Here is an 18,456-nt window from a genome sequence, read left to right on the forward strand (position 1 = left end):
ACAGAGAAAGGGAAATACGGAGAGAAGAGGCTTTGTAGAGGAAATAACGACACATGAGGGCATTGACCGAATTTTAAAATTGCGTAAAATTGAAATTCAGTGAATATTTTATATATTGGATTTGATGGTGAATTTAAGGAACTTGAAATTTTTCAATGAATTTTTTTTTAAAGTTGAGTTTTTTACATTTATTTTTATTTATTTGAATTAAAATTTATTAAAATTTTTTTTTCAATTTAAAAAAAAAATTCTTTAATTTTTTTAACTAAAAATATAAAAATAAATCTCACAAAATTAATGAAATTTTGCTAAAAAATAATCAAAAAATTAATAAAAAAAATAATTTTTTAAAAGGCACTATTAATTAAAATAAATTAATTAAAAAAATAAACAGAAAGATAAATATTAAATTTAAATTTTTTCAATTAAATAAATAATTTAATTTAAAATTTATTAAAATTTAAAAAATAACTAAAAAATAAAAAAAAAAATTTATTAAAATTTTTAAATAAAATTTTTTTCTAACAAAAATAATTAAAAATAAAAAAACAAAATTTATTACCCAAAAATTAACAATTTATTAATAATTTTTTTTTTGATAAAAATTTTTTTCTGACAAAAGAAAAATTAAATTATTAAATTAATTAACTATTTTATTATTAAAAATTTATTAATTTTTATTTGTTAAAAAATTGTCCTAAAATTCAAGAAAAAAAATTATTTTTCTTTATTAATTTAATTCAATAACATTAATTAAGAAAATATTTGAATTAAATTTTTAAATTGATAAATTATATTAAATTATTTTAAATAAATATTAATATTAAAAAAATTTTTTTTCGTAAAAATCTCATATTTTTATCATTTGAAATAAAATATAATAATATTTCAAATTCCTTCAAAATTTTAATTCATTTCAATTCCAAAAATCCTCATAAAAGCACATGTAAAAATTCACATTCATCAAAAAAACTAAAAGAAAACCCGCAATGCCACGTCTGAAATCCTCCCACACAATTAGTTTAATTTAATTTTCTTACCCGCTAATAAAGTGAGTGAATGCACAACGTTTCCGCGAAAACCACTTTCGTACATTTACGAAAAAAACGGAGCGAAAATGCATTTTCTCTCATCTTCTTCATACTGCACCGCTGCTGCAACGTAAGTCACGTCGAAACACCAGAAAAACTTTTTAAAATGTACGCTTGAAAAAAAAAGATGAAATTTACATATTTGTTCATGGTTTTGCATAAAGTAGTGAAAATTATGTAAACAAATTTTTTCTTCTTTTCGCTTGTGGAATTTTCATTGTATTTAGTGCAGGAAAAATTTTATTTATATTTTTTTTTACAAAAATTCATGGCGAGTTGCAAAAAATATAAATTTTAATTAACAACTGTTCCGTTTTTGTTAAAAAGTGGTAAAATAGCACCTGCACAAATTTAATTCAAAAAAACCCTTTTTTAATTAAAAATAATTATTTTTCGAGTATGACGGAACATGTTAGCCACTAAAAAACGATAAAACCCGAAAAATAATAAAATTTGTCAAAAACAGAGCAACATAAAAGTTGTTGTTGCGGTTCCTTTGGGTAACAAAAAAAATCGTAAAGTTGAAAAAAAAAACGTTTTTCGTATAAATCATAAATTTTAGAGTGAGTGAAGGAGGCGAAGACGGCACTTTCTCGAAGCAAAGCTTGACATTTATTTATAGAAAATGTTCTAATTTATATTCCTGATTTGTATGAGGACACCATCTGCTTTGTATAGTTAAATCCCCGACAATAAAATGTATTGTATAATATTAATTAAAATATTTCAAAGTTCTCCAACGAACAATGTCGAGTCGTTGCCGAGAATGACGACATCAATATGAGCAGTTTGTTATTATTATTACTGCAAAATGTGCGTCGTCGTCGAGGAGGAAAACAAAACAAGTCATAACAATGATGCATGTGTCTCCCGAAAACTTTACAATATTTCATATTTCCAATTTATTTTGTCGTCGTCGTAATTATTGTTATTATTATTATAACTTCCGTGTTTGTTTCGTCGTCGTCGTCGCATGTAAAACACGAAAATTTCAGAGCTTTTATGTTCAGATCGTTTTTATTATTTAGATCAATTTAAAACAACATGCAGGAGATTGAAGCTTTTAACCACTCTGCGAGACTCCGCTTTGCATGTTCATGTTTTGGCGACGCGATGATTGTTTGATGCCGGATTGGGCGTTCTATAAAAAAATAAAAAAAATATTTTTTTTGAATTTAAATTAAAGAAATATTTTTTTTACCATATTTTGACGACGACTCGACTGTGAAACTCCAGATTGGGAATTCTAATTGTTGTGAAGATATGAGAAAAATTGATAAAATTAGGAAATCGGAGAAAATTTTACCATATTTTGGCGACGGGATGATTGGGAGATTCCAGATTGAGCGTTCTAAAAAAATAAATTAATTGAAATTTTAAGAAAAAAAATTAAAACTTAAGAATTTACCATGTTTTGACGGCGACTTGACTGAGAGACGCCAGATTGGGAGTTCTTGAGAATAGAAAAAAATAATTAAAAATTTAAAGTTAAAATTTTAAAAATTTTCTTACCATATTTTGTCGACGGGAGGATTGGGAGATGCCAGATTGGGCGTTCTGTTATAAATAAATAAAAAATAAATTAAAAATTATATTATTTTTTTATTAAAAAAAAATTAAAAATCATTTTTTTTAAGAATTTAAAAAAAAAAAAAATTTAAAAAAAAAATTTTTTTTTTTAATATTTATTTTTGTAAAAATTATATACTATCACTTTTTGAGAAACTCATAGGTTTTTTTTTATTCAAAATTTAATTTAAATTAAATAAATTTATTTGAATAAAAAATAGTTAAAAACTTAATTAATTTTTTTTTATATTTTGAGTAAAAAATTATTTTAACAAACTAAAAAAAAAATATTTTGATCAAGAAAATTAAATATTTTCAATTAAAATTTCAACTTTTCTAAATTAAATTAACAATTTAAAATTTTAATTAAAAAATTTTTTATTTAGTTTTATAAATTAAAAAAAATTAATTCTTAAATCTTTGAACAATTTTATAATAAAAAACGTGAAAATTCGTAAAATTTAAGAATCTTTTCATAAATTTTGTACTTTAACAATTAAATTTTAATTAATTTCTTACCATATTTTGACGTCTTCCGGGAAAAGCTGATCCACTTTCCGCAAGAGCGATCACCAAAATCGCCATTATGACAAAAAATGCACTAATTCGAGCCATTTTTTACTTAATTTTCAATAAAATTCTGTTCTCACAACTCGTCTTGCATCCATTTTTATATGTCACTAAACGCATTAAAGCGCAAAAATCTCATTATTCCGTCGTGATTTCCTGAAAGCAAGCCACGTGACTGTAAATAATTGATTCACGAACAAGATTTTCCCCGGAAAAAATTGATTATTTCTCTCGCATGACGCAATTTTGTGGCTTTCGAAAGTATTTAAATTACAATCATCATCATTGCAAAAGATTTCCGCAGAAAAATGTCGGAAGAAAAGTTAGAAGTGCTCTCTCTTAAATACTTGGTAATCCCATAATCGTCTACAATAATGATCTCTCCGCATGTAGAACGCTCACACACGTCACACGGAGAAAATGTAAATATTTTATTTCCTGAAACTAAATCTTATGAAAGCTAACTATTTGTTGAGTATTTTATTATGTAGTCTCTCTCTTGCTCTCGCTTGTGTTCAAATATTTAGCAGATAGAAATGAAATTTAAACATGAAAATCAGGCATGCATGAATGTTTTACTCGAAAGTCGGCACAGAACGAGAACAAACAGAATATTTTAACTAACTGAGACAAAATTCTATGCTCGGCATATTTGCCTAAAAAACATTCTTTATCATCATTTTCATGTGTGTGTCTATTTGTAACGAAACTCAAATAAGCTTCATGTTCAGAGATTTAGGACGACGCGTACGTAGGAGGAAGATGTCATATTTTTCACATACATTCGCAGTGATTTAGGTTTGTTTGTTAGTTGTTTAACCACAATTTCCTTTTAAAATTCCTCATTCTCTCAGTTTCTTTCTCTCTTTGACGGGGTTTTAGTGTGCTCGGATGATGGAGTGTGTGGAAAAGCAATAATCATGATGGAATGTAATGCATCATAAAATGTCACAAGGTACAAGAGTTCTTAATGTATTTTGAAGAAGATGAAAAAAAATAAAAAATTGTCGACATGGAGGCGACTTGTTGATTGTTTGGAAGAAAAAATTAAAAAATCGGTTTTATGATTTTTTTTTAATTAAAATAAATTTTATATGTTTTTTTTTTCTACAAAATTTCAAGTTAAAATTAAATTTAATTAAAAAAAAATAATTTAATTAAATTGAAATTAATTAAAATTTAATTAAAATTAATGAAAATTAAATTGAAATTAAATTATTAATATTTAAACAAAAATAAATGTAAAAAATTAACTTGTGATTGAATTTTAATATTTTGTTAAATTTTTGTTCATTAAAAATTAAGTTTTTACAAAATTTTATAAAAAATAACAAAAAAAAAATTTATATAATTTTATGACTTTGAGTCAAAAATTAATTTTGCTCAATTTTTGAAAGGTTTTAATTTAAAAATTAAATTTTAGAAATTTTTTCTTAAAATATTTTAAAAATAAATTTTAAATGAATTGTTATTTTTATCTAAAAGCCCCAAAACATTATTATTTTATTTTTATATTTAAAAAAAATTATTTTTATTTTTTATGATCTCATATTTTTATTTAAAAATAATTAATTTACCAAAACTAAATAAATAAAAAAAACTAAATATATATTAATTATTTAATTAAAATTTTGTAAAAAAAAATCTTAAAATTTGAAGAATTTTTCAAAAAATTTTATATTATTTTTACTAATTTTTTTGTTAGAAAATGTTCTTATTTTATTTCTTATATCAAATAATTTCAAATTTTCATTTAAAATTTAAATAAATTTCTTACTATTTAAGTAATTTTCTACCTGCAAAATTCAAAATGAACCGAAAGTTTCCTCAAAAGCAATTCCAAGAACATTTCAATCGACTCAAATCCACTCTTTTCGTTCAATCCTTTTAAAATTCTTGAAACATTAATATGGAAATGCATTTCCTTCGCTCCTTTAATTTACGAATGTTTGCAAAAACACTCAAAAAAATGAGAACGAACGACCATCAGACGACGTCGACAACAAATATTGACATCATTCTTGCAAATTTCTCTCGTATTTTCGAGCCGAGAAGCAATTTACAGAAAAAACCTTTCAAACTCTTGAATCTTGCATATTTGTCGAGCAAAAAAAAAGCTGTGGGAAATGGATTTTCACTCTAAATAGTTAAAGATGCAGTTTTTTTTTGTTTTTTAAAATTTTTTTGCTTGCACTTGAGTTTTTTTTTTGTCTTTCCATTTTTCGGTTGAATTTTCCGTATGACGTCGTTTACTCCAAAAAATGACAACAAATCCATCATTTAATCCTCAAAAGAGTCTTTTCGCATCAAATGACGTGTATTCTCATGTCAATTCCGCCGTACAAAGTGAATAAAATGTAACAATAGCGAGTCAAGTTGATTTATGATTTTCTGCTTGCGTGTAGCAGAAATAATCTATTTCACTCATCGCGACATAATCTCAGCTTATATGCCGCGTACGAAAATGTCGAAACTTTATACTCAATTAATTAATTAATTATTTTGTCGTTATTTTGCTGCCTGTCTCGATATTGCGACGTTTTTGCGCTTCATTTTTTATTATTTGCAAACGTAGAATTTGTTGTTTTAGGAAATTTCCATGTTTTTCGCATACGAGTCGAATGTGCACGTGTACGACCCATATAAGGCGAAAATCACGCGCAAAACAGGTGAAACCCGTCAAAGAGCCCAAAAGAGAGCAAACACTTGTCTCGTGTACTCATGCATCCGAAAATTTTAATTAATTAACGTAAGAGGTACTTGCGAGACAAAAAACACACAACTTTTGACATATCAAAGGAAACCCGGAATGACAAAAAGTTAAACAAGAAAATTTTCAAAAGACAGGAAAGATTAGCTCACATGTCGTTGGAGCAAAGCGTGTACTGTTTATTTTTTTATATAAATAAATGGAACCTTCACTCTTTTAATTACACACAATATTTTTCCGTTTATTTTGCTGCTGCTGTTATTTTCCTCTCAAACAGGCACGTTAAAAAAATCTGGCGAATTAAAAAAAATAATTTTCTTTTGAGAAAAGAGCAAGTGTATCGCATTTTTGTACGAATTTCACATTTTTGTACTCCTCATAAATTAATTTCAATTTTTTCTTTTAAAAAAATTAAATAAAATAAGTAAAAAATTTGATAAATTAATTTAAATTAAATTATAATAAATTTATTAAATTTAATTAAAATAAATTAAAATTTTCGTACTTCTTACTATATTTAAATTTTCTTAAAAAGACAAATTTCACATTTTCGTACTCCTCATGATTTTTTTTTACAATTTTTTAATACCTACTTGAAGATTATGTCTTAACATTTCTTCGAAATACGACAAAAAAATTTTCTTAACTTTTTCCCTTGAAAAAATATTATAAAAAAATCAATTTTTTCTTCGAAGAAGAATTAAAGCGAAATTGATGTCGAAAAAAAAATTCACAGAAAAAAAAACTCTTCTGGAATATTGAAAAGCACCGAAGCATTAGACTTATAAATAATCCATCGAGTGTCCGGAATATGCATAAAATACATAAATAATAAAAGCAAAAAATATTTAAAGTACATCCAAGAATAAGGGCCATTAACGGATTAACTGCCGTTAGTATCCCGAAAAATATGTTGTAAACAACACCGAGAAATATAATCCAGCAAAAAAAGGGGAAGCATGGATAAAAAAGGTATTAACATTATGAATGGATGAGGCACTAATGATTACTTAGGGCAGCCTTCGATATCATCATTAGAGAGCAAGTATCGTGCGAAGATGGGATTAATGATGAGCGAAAAAATATTATGTGTTTTTTGCTTGATTGAAGGGTTTTAAGATGTTTTTATGTCAATAAAGTCAAAAGTTGCCATGATGGTTTCACATTTTTTTTTTGGAATTTTAGACCTTTAGATGATAAATTATTTCTAAAAATTTGCTTGGTTTGAATTAATTGGAATAAATTTGAGTTTTGTGCCTGTAAAAAAAAATTAAAAAAAAAAATAAAAAAAAAATAAAAATTTTTGCAAAGTTTTAATTTAGAAATTATTTTTAATTTAAAAAAAAAATAAATAAATAAAAAATTTTATTAAATAAAATGAAAAATAAATAATCTCAAACCATCAAAAAATACGACAACGTGACTTTTTGCCAGAATACACGAAAATTCCTCGCAAATTTCAATTCACATTCTGCAAATAAAATTAAAATATACTCAAATCTCATATGTTATTAAAAATATCTTACGTGCACTTATGAATATTTCTTTTATTACCTTTTAGAGAATGGCACGACGAGTACATATATTTATAATTCCGCCAGAGAAGTTTTGTATAACAAAGCACCCGTTCTCGTCGCACACAAAGACAGCTAAAATTCATAATATTAAAATAAATATTAAAAACTTGACTCGTTGTCATCGTGCTTGTAGTCCCCGGCTCCGATGTTCATTCAGTTTTCGTTTCAGCATTGCGACGAAATTTAATCTGAAAAGATTAAATCACACAATAAAGAGAAAGATTAAATACAATTTTATGAGGAAATCAAATAGAAACGGTACTAAAAATTTTGCACAAAAGGCAATAATAGAGTCTGAAGAAGTTTTCCTCTGTGCGAGTTTTCCTTTTGTGCACAACACGACAAGCATTCTGTGGCAATTCTCTGAGCTTTTGAATACATAACACAACGGATTATATTCAATTTAAATTGTAAAATTAAAATAAAACTGAAATGAGGAAAAAAAAGAGGAACGAACGCGATGACAGCAAAGTACAGCGATGACGATGAGACTATTACAATTAACATTTTGATGATTGCACTTAAAATGGATAAAGTTTCGAGTCGTGTGTGTGTGTGTTGGGTATTAAAATGAGACCGAACATTCTCGGAATTGGAAAGAAAAGAAAGTACTTAACGGGTAGTAAAAAGTGTAAGAAAGAAGCTTTAGGGTTTCATTTCTTTCTCTTTTTTTTATGGAATTTCGCTTGATAATGATACAATAACTTTTTTCGTGTTTAAAAGTTTTCTTTGTGTGAGTTTTATTTTATTTTTTTTTGTTATCAGACATGAATTTAAGGAGTCTTTTAAAAGTTAAAATTGAACTTATACATTTCGATAAATTTTCATTTAAAAAAATTTAAAATCATTCTATAATTAATTATATTTTAATTTATTAAAATTTTAAGTTTTTAACAAAAACAAAAAATATTTAAAAAAAAAATATTTTATATTAAAATTAAATTTTGATAAAAAAAATTAAATTTTTAAATTTTGAAAAATTAATATAAAAATTGTAAAAAAATATTTAATTAATTTTATATAAAAAATATTTTAAACTTGGGAATTATTTTTAATTTAATTTTTTATTTATTATTTCGAATATATTTTTCTTTGCTTTTTAAACAAAAAATAAAAAATAAATAATTTTTAATAATTTTTTTAAAATTTTTATTATTATTGAATTTTTTCAAAATTTATTTTTTAAAAAATATTTTAAAAAAATTAAAAATTCTTTAAAAATGAAATTTATTTTTTTTATTATCATTTTTGAATTTTAATGATTTATAATTAATTTTAATAAAATTATTTTTTATTGAAAAATATTATGTTCTATTGAATATTTTAATATTACATACACTCTTGACTCTTTATTAAAAAATTGAATGAAAAGTACTTAAAACTGCCTCAACATGTTCTTTTTTTCTAAACTTCCCCTTTGATAATCGCTCGAATAAAAAAAAATGCACCGCTGCTTATGTTCATTCACATCAGACAAAAAACTGTTGATTTAAGTCTGTCATACATTCATGTTGCTCCCATTTAAAATGATACCCTTATAAAACGAAATAAAATAATAATATAAAAAACTTCCTTTTTGAAATAAAAAAATTTCTTTCTCTTTTTCCTTCAAATAAAATAAAGGATAATTTTCCTACTTTCCCATCGTACCCAAAAAGTACTTCTTGAACGTAAATACAAAACGCTCCTCATCATGTTCACTCATACATTTTCTTTATTATTAGCAGAAGAAGAAGAGCTCAACTTCCTCTGTTATTTATCTGCACATTACTGATTCGCTTTGTGAATCATCTTACTCTCTTATTACTCGAAATGTTTGAAACGTTGACGACGACGACAACGACGTCTGTCTTTCTTTTCCTCCGCTTTTCGTTCTTTTGTCGAATATATCGCTTCGTTTTCCTTTATTTAACAAAAAATACGTACAATACGTTTTTACATATTTAATGATGGATTTTATTAATAAAAAGATCGTATAAGGTTATATTATATCCTTTCTTCCCCATTTATAATTTTTTTTTGCTCCGTGTGCTGTTTGACTTTCGTTCGTTCGCTCGTTCCATCGCCAGTCACTCATTCATGTGAATCGTTGCGCGAGAAAAAAAGAGAAAATTTTATGTTTGTAAAATTTATCTTGCTTCAGTTCTCGTCGCTCGTCTTCTTCATTCGTTATTATTATTATATTATTCATTTTTATGTCTTCGGTACTCGATGGTTACTCGTGCAAGTAAAAGTGAAAGAAACGACGTCGAAGAATGGAGCGCAAAAAATATGATTGAAGTTAGATTGCTTTTGGATCAAACAGATAAAAGTCGAGTGCAATAATTTTTCTTCTTATTCAGTTTCTTATTTGTTGGAATTTGAAAATTGTGCTTTTAGGTGTTAATTTAGCATCTTTTGCAATATTTGTATTTTAACCTCAAAATATTTCAATTGTAAACAACATTTTGGCGCCATTTTTCCCGCCATTTTTATGTATAAAATTTTTCATAACCTAAAAATAATTAAAAAATGTAAGAGTTGGCAGCCCTGCATAAAAACAACATTTTTGCGCCATTTTGAATTTTCCCGCCAAAAATAAGATCGCAGCTAAATAGATCATTTTCATACTTCATAGAAGTTACTTTAGACCCTATGAAAGCTGTAAATATTTTTTCAAATTTTTTTTTCAAATTTTTTAAATAATAAATTAATTTTTTTAATTGATAAAATATAAATTTTGAACATTTTTGAAATTTAAAGTCATAAAATTTTGATTTTTTTTTTTATAATATAGATCTAAAAATAAACCTCTTTAGCGTGAAATTACTCCTTTTCTCTTTCAAAAGATAAATATCAAAGTCCATAAACGGAATTATCCTGCTGACTCCTGTGATTAATACTATTATTTATCATTATATTGCCATCAAATAACATGTCACACAAACAACACAAAATAAAAAAAGGAAAAATAGAAGGGAACGATAATAAATCGAAATGTCATCAATTGGCTGTTTGTCACTTTTATCGATTAGATTCCCATTCAGGCCATTATTAATATGATGCCGTCGTCATCGCGTCAAAAATAGGACAATGCATGACGATGACAAAATATACAAAACACAAAATTATGATTATTATAATTTTTCGACAATTGAATGGTGTCGAGGTATTGTTGAAATTTGATCGAAAAAGCAATTGTTCGCATTAAAATGATATTTTCGATCGAATTTTCTGCTCCCAAAATGCAAAGAGATATCGAAAAGTCGACAGAATCGAAAGGAAATAATAATAAACATACAAAAAAATAAATAAAACGAAGTAAAAAAAAATAGTACAAAAGACTAGATTTTCCCTTGATATTGCAGAGAATAGAAAATTGTTTGCCGTTGGCATGAAATTATGTAGATATGTAAAGAAAAAAAGTAAAGTTGAACTGTTGTAAAGGTAAAAGAATGTTTTACAAAGAATTTTCCGCTTCTTTTGTGTGCCTCGAGAAAAAACGTAAGGAAGAGAATTACAGACGCACATCGATATAAGGCGACTGATGATGTTCAAGGAAGCGAAGATAGGGTTGAAATTTGCATTTAAAGTGTTAGAAGGAGGTTTTTGTCTAGACAAAACGACATAAAGTTCGAAAAATTTCACAGATGGAAGGTATTGAAGGTCTAAATTGCCTCGTTAGAAATTTCGAATAATTTCAAAGTATTTTATTAATTTTGGATGTTTTTATATATTCTTTTATTTTATTTATATGTTATTTTAGTAATATTCAAAGAATTTAAAAAAAAATTTCAAAACTTAAGCTGAAAACAATTTCATATAACTTTTGGCGGGAAAATCAAAAATGGCGCGAAAATTTTGTTTATATTCAGGGTTGCCAAATGTTTCATTTTAATTTTTTTAAGGTTATAAAAATATTATATAATCTTAATTTTATGAAAATTTATAATTAAAAAATAATTTTGGGCGGGAAAAATGGCGCCAAAAAGTTGTTTACAAACAAAATTTTCGCTTAATTGCTTTTAATTTAATTTTCAATGTATAAAAATCTTATCAAACGAAGTTAAATAACCAACAGAAGCCTTTCAAGAAATTCTTTTCAGTGAAAAAAAGATCAGAGACATCAGTAACTTACACGTGTGTGTCATGATTTCTTTTCTTTTCCGCCCACATTTCGCTCCCGTCGTGTTTTTTCTTACATTTAAACGTCTCAAAAGATATCTTTGTAGCAAACATTTTTTGGCAAGCGCCTACGACATTCACATTCACGTTGTAAAACATTCGAAAAACTGACATTTGCTGAATTCTCTCATGAATTCGCCATTGACGTCGCTTTTTTTAAATAGATAAATCGAATAAAAAACGAGAATAATTGAAGAATGGTTGCTTCTGATTTGCTCATTTTCGTTTTATTTTTATTTTTTCATGCCTTCGTACTTGTATTAACTTCCGTCGTGGTTTCTAAAAAATCGTCACAACACTTACTTACGAATAATAATCAAAAAAATAGAAGTAGGTGCCCATTTATTTGTTCACTGGTTCATGATAAAAACACCAACAAAGGGGAAAAAAGGAAAGAAAAATAAGCGACAACATCAACAAAATACTCAACGGACTTAAGTTAATGAAATGTTAACAACAAAATTACATTCTCCCGTCTTTTTACTTAAATTATACTTCCGATTTCATGACGACGACAGCCAGCCAGCAGTTGCGTTTCGATGTAAATGAAAAAATTATGCGTTCTCTCGAGTTGAATGAGCTGAGCAATGAACACAGAGAGTTTTTTTTAGCAGCCACATTATAATTGAGTAAGTTAATTCTTTCACAATTTTACTTTCCGAAAGTCATTTTCTCGTCTTTTGTTTGAACACGAGAGCCAAGTGTGTTGGTTTGTTGTCGTTATTAACTCACATGAATTGTTGTGTAAATATTTTTATAAAAGGCATGTTATTAACACATGAAAAAAATACGACAAAGAAGAAAATTGATGGTTATAAAAGTCGTTCGTTTGATGATGGCATTGATAAAAATTTGAGTAATTTGGGGCTATAAGTTACGTATAATCGTATGGCGAAAGCAATAAATTGATGGATTTGTTTGTTTTTTTCCTTTTTTGTGACTGAAGAGGTCAGAGATTGTGAGAAAAGGGTCCGTCAAAAGGGACTGTTTGAGTTATTTTTTGACTTTTGATTAAATTTAACTTCAATTTAACTCTTTATTCATTTTTGGCGGGAAAAAATGGCGCGAAAATTTTGTTTATATTCAGGGTTGCCAAATTAAAAATTTTTGCTTGATATTTTTTCAAATAATTTTTTAAAATGAAATTTTAATTTTTCAAATAAAATTTTTAAAAATGTTTCAACGAAATTCTAAATGATTTCCAAATTTTATTTAAATTTTAGAATTTTTTAAAATATCTTAGTTTAAATTAAAATATCGAATATTATGTATATAAGGTTTTTGGCGGGAGAAAATTTGGCGCCAAATGATGTTTAAATTCAGGGTTGCCCAAAGTAATTTTTTTTTCTTAAGATAAATAATTAATAAAAACAAAAAAAAATAAATCATAAAATTATTTTTAATAAAATTTGAATAATGAAATTTTTGGCAACCCTGAAATAAATTTTCGTAAAGCATTTTTTTTGTTTTTGAAAATTCTTTTGAATAGAAATTATCTCATATTTTGAACAAATTTAACTAAAAACCTGCTTCTGATTTTGTTGTAAAGGTATTATGAGCTCAAGAATGCTCTAAAAATATAAAACGTCAATATTTAGTTAAAATTCTTACTCTGAGATTATCTCCAAGATGATATCAAGTATCTACTTATTGATTCTCGGAATCATTTAATTCAGCAGTTAAACGAAAATCTCGAATATACTTCTTCACATTTCCATGAAAATCTACTTTTACATCGAAAACAACATTTAAAACCCATTCATTGAATTACTTCCAATACATTTAAATTCGTACCGAAAATTTTCATTATGCCAATAAAATTGAAAATTCTCTTGACATGTCTTTACATTGTTTCCCTTAACTAATCCTTTTGTTCTGTTGTCTCTTTCCAGAGAAAGCCAGTAGTCCAAGTAAGTCTTTTAATTGGAAACATCACTTCACAGCAAATCTCTTGACACATCTTTAGACATCAAGTCATCGATATTCTGAATAAACTCGGAGATTATCTGCTCATTCCGCAAAAAGAGAGACACAATTCAACAAAACAAGCAGATTTCAATCTCTGAACATCAAAAAAAAAAAAAATGTAATCCAGATTAAATTTATAAATGTAATAACGAAGAACATGACATGAACATTACTTTTACAACAAACTTACTTTCGTCGTTGTCGACATTCTCTTCCATTTTTTCTCGTATTTCTAAATTATGTGTTTGAAAATTGACTCTGAACGTAAAGCAAAGTCTGAGACTGGCAGAGAAGACGCTCCAATGATTTACTGCCGTTAATGTTGTAACTTCTTTGCATCTCCTCGTTCGAAACTTTTCACGAAGAAATTTTTTTTCAAGCAGTGCTAATGTTATGTTATGATGCTGATACAAATTTTTATTTTCTATCTCTGTAGTAAATATTATTATTATGCCTGTTTTTTTTCGTTTTTTACACGAGAAAAAAAGGGGTGGCATGATGTATTACGACATTTTTCGAATATTTTTACAAGAAAAGTGTAAATTTTATATATGATGTTATTAACTGCTTGTCTATTTTATTTGTACCTCCAAATAAGAACAGATTGCCACTTTTTGCCCGATTAAAAAGTCATGTTCACGTTGACTCGAAAGGAAGTCTTGACGATGATTGATTTTCCGAGGTGTTTGGTAAAATCTGAGATTTTCTTGAAGAGAGAGAAATTTTCGTTATACAGATAAACATTCAATAAAATAATGGAAAATCCATTATTTTAAATTGATGTCTTCAATGTACTACTTGAGGATGGATGTACAACAAGATGATGACGATGAGACTGATATCTCGTCTTGTAATAACATACGAACATCCATTTATGTTGTTTAAATAGAAGATGTGAGGCGTGCGGAGCTTATTTGCATAAATGAGAAAAAAAAGGAGTTTGAGAGCGCTTTTTAATATGTAGAATTGATTTTTAGTGACTTATGAACAATTTTGATGGAATTTTAAGAAAATTTCAAAAATTATTTTATTTCAAAATATAAAAAAAAAATAATTTAAAAATTTTAGAGCAGTTTCTTCAATAAATTTTGCTCTTTTTAGTAATTTAAAAAAAAATCTTTTTAAGGAGATTATGAATTAGTTACAATTTTCATTTAAATATTCTTTGATGAAACTTAAAATGAAAAATTGCTAAATTTCAAAAGCTTTTAAAAAAAATTTTTTTTAAAGTGTGAAAAATTATGTTTTAATCATAATATTAAATTTTTAATTATTTTATATAATTTTTTTATTTATATTTATATTTTTCAATAATTTAAATAGTTTTAGTAATTTAAATTAAATAAATATTACGTTTTAAAAAAATATTTTAATAAAAAATTGTTCCGTTTAAGAAATTTATACTTTTTTATTACTATTAATTTTTTTAAATTTCAATTAGATTTTTTAAAGTAAAATAATATTTATTAGAAAAAATATATTTATAATATTTTTATGACATTTTTCGACTTAAAAGAAATTTTCGAGAAAAATAATTATTAATTTAGATTTTCAAAAAATTTTTAAAATTTTTGGTTAATTCTGTAGAAACTATTTAAATTTTAAAATTAATTAAAATTAAAATTAAAATTTAAAAAATTAGAATTAATTTAAATTTAATAAAAATTATTATATTATAGTTCAATATAAATATAATAAAATTTTCTTAAGAAGAATAAAAAAAAATACTTAAGAAAATTTAATAAAATTAAAAAATTTAAGATATTTTTAATTAAACGGATGGACATAAAAATCACTCCCAAACCACAAATCTTTGAAAAACAGAACTTTTTATCGACTCCAGAACATTTAATGACAAAAATTGCCAAAGTCGCACACACACGTGCCCCATATATTTCCATATGCCATGCGTTCGTGCCTATAACTTTACACACTTTCCGAATTTACGATATCTAGATAAAAATTTTATCCGACTTCGAAACGATAAAAGAAGGATTTACATATAATACGCAATTGTTCGACGACTCGACTCGACTTTCTTTTCATGTCTCGTAAAAAAAGTACCGGAATGAATTGAAAATGTGTCTTTTTACATGCGAACATAAAATATATTGATGTGTGTTCTCTTCCTCCCTCGCCTCCCGCTTCGAGCACGTCTCCTTCAAAGATAGAATCTTTCAAAATATTTGGGTTTTGTTATAAAATACCGCACGCCAACGCCAGGAATAATGTGACGATAATGTTTACGTTGACGCATTATTACTTTCTTTCATGACACAGAAGATGGAGGTAGTTGTTGTCAAATACCGCGAAACACGTGTCGCTTTTGAAGAAAAGGAGAAAAAAACGAAGAAGACTCTCATTTATTATTGTTCCCGCATTCCGTTTTCTTTTATGTTTTCTGCCGTGATTGAGTTCACACGCTATTGAGCAAGTCAATTTATTTAAGTAATTCGGCAAGGAACTGAAAAATGAAGCTCAAGAGAGCGTAACAGGTCAAGCATGGAAAAAAATATGAGAAAAATTTTATTTAATTTTTTAACAAAGGTATTTTTTTTTCAAAAGGATGTCATGTCACGAGCAGAAAAACTATTACTGAGACCTAATAAAGTTGTCATTATCTCTTTTCTTGCTGCTTTTATGCCATCTTGAACAAAATTAATTTTGATCATGTTCGGAAGATAATGAAAAAAATTTTTTTTGTTCAATTTCGATGAGATAAGGACTTTTGTTTGATAATTGAGAGAATTTCAAGTCTCTTTTGTTAATTTTTTTCAAGTCGATAACATTTCATTTTATTTTTTTTATTAAATAAAATTTCATTTATTTTTAATTTAATAAAAATTTATTTAATTTACTTTTTATTTTTTTTTTCAAAATATTAAAAAAAAAATAAATTTTTATTTATTTATAAATTTTTATTTATATAATTTTTATAAATATTTATATAAATATTGATTACAATTTACAATTTTAAAGAAATAAAATTTGTTTAAAAAATAAAAAAAAATTAATTAAGTGTTATTTTAATTTTTATTTATTTTTTTTATATATTTTTAATTAAATTTTTGGCATAAATTTCAATTTTTGTCTATTTATTAAAATTCTAAAATGAACAAAAATTAATTGAAAGAATATAAAAAATAAATAAAAATTGATAAAATCAAATTAAAAAAAATAAATTTAAAATAAAAATTAATTAAAATTTTATTTCAATTTTAATAATAATTAATTAAAATTGCTCAATAAAATTCTCTAACTTAAAATAAATCATGAATTTTATCCTTAATTTTTTTATATGGATAAAAAAAATATCCGAGCTTGAAAAAAAATTTCATTAAATGACGCCTTCAAGTCTCATTGCGGTCAATTTTCGACCAATATTTTATCGATTCTGTCACCTAAAACATCCATCGACATAAATTTCTCCCCATTTTCGCTCAAGAATTATCAAATTTACACCAAAAAATAATAATCGGAACGTCTATTCAGTGTCAATTTTCCATTTTATTTACGATTACGGGCGACATTTATTTGTTGTCGGACAAAAAGGACCAAAAAGCAACTTTAACCCTCATTTCTATCTTTATTCTTCTTCATTTTTGCCTTTGTCCTGTTTGTTGTTTAACAAAAAAACGTTCGATTTTTCTCAATCCGTAATAATAATTTAAGGAAAATTGCTTTGTAAATGTCCCCCATAAAAAATTCAATAAATCAAATCACTTAAGCACATTTTTATCGCAAAGCAAAACCCCTCTAGGTCTGTCGTGCGTCGCATCGTGTCTTCCATAACAATAATAATATTGACATTTATTTCAGCTGGAGAGAGATAAATAAAAGTGAAAAGAGGCGAGAAGATTTTCTCTCGCACACATAATAAAAGCATTAACACAGTTGTCGACAGGCATCGATTTTTTCTTCTGCTCGAGAAAATGAGGAAAGAGACACACACAAACAAGTGGTTCTTGCCTTAATTTTTTCCGATGATTTCGAGACAGTTGTTGAACGAGTGTTTATTACGTCATTATGACGGCAAGTGACTCCGCTTCAAGAATGTCAAAAATGGACTGTTTACAATTATTTTTATATTGTGATAAAAATACTTCCGCTTTCGCCCCATTTAGGCAGTACTTTCGACAATTATCGTCGTCGCTAACTCGAATGAATGCGCGACACTACAAATACTATCTAACATCTTTTTGTCGTTCGTTCTGTTCGTGGCGGTGAATTAATTTTCATAATTTTCCTTGTCTTTATGTAGATCTTAATGTTCTATTTATATCGCGCGCGCGACATAAGTGAGCATTTAACGTACAAAAACGCCACCCTTGGATTCCTTTTTCTTCTTCTGACTTTCCCTTTGAACATTTTTTTCTCGCTCTTGCATTTCTGTGTTGGACTAATAAAAAAATCATTATATAACAACCCTCTTGATCGAAAACAGGTAGTTCTAACAAAGAGAATTCAAATTGAGAAAAATTTAGGCCAAAAACTGAGAAATTTGAAAACTAACAAATTTGACAAATTCAAGAGCTGAAAAATTTAAAAACTAACAAATTTGACAAAGTCAAGAGCTGAAAAATTTGAAAACTAACAAATTTTACAAACTCAAAAGTTAACAAATTTGAAAACTAACAAAGTTGTCAAACTCAAGAGCTAAAAAATTTTAAAAAATTCAAGAGCTGAGAAATTTAAAAACTAACAAATTTGACAAACTCAAAAGATGAAAAATTTGAAAACTAACAAATTTGACAAATTCAAAAACTAAGAAATTTAAAAAACTGACAAATTTATCTCCTTGTGAATT

At 25.9% G+C, this 18,456-nt stretch overlaps 1 protein-coding gene across 3 annotated transcripts in view; it reads left to right on the forward strand.

Annotated features, from left to right (window-relative positions):
* Positions 1 to 18,456, forward strand: part of LOC134837800 (protein O-mannosyl-transferase TMTC1-like) — a 65,219-nt gene that overhangs the window by 2,441 nt on the left and 44,322 nt on the right. For 2 of the 3 annotated variants that reach the window (XM_063853188.1, XM_063853190.1), the window contains exon 2: positions 13,574 to 13,591. The exons of the other annotated variant lie outside the window; for it this stretch is intronic. The gene's annotated coding sequence lies outside the window, so the exon portion shown is untranslated. The remainder of the gene's footprint in view (positions 1 to 13,573; positions 13,592 to 18,456) is intronic. 3 annotated transcript variants of the gene reach the window in all.

The sequence above is a fragment of the Culicoides brevitarsis genome, chromosome 1, assembly GCF_036172545.1.
Source record: "Culicoides brevitarsis isolate CSIRO-B50_1 chromosome 1, AGI_CSIRO_Cbre_v1, whole genome shotgun sequence".
Lineage (NCBI taxonomy): Eukaryota > Metazoa > Arthropoda > Insecta > Diptera > Ceratopogonidae > Culicoides > Culicoides brevitarsis.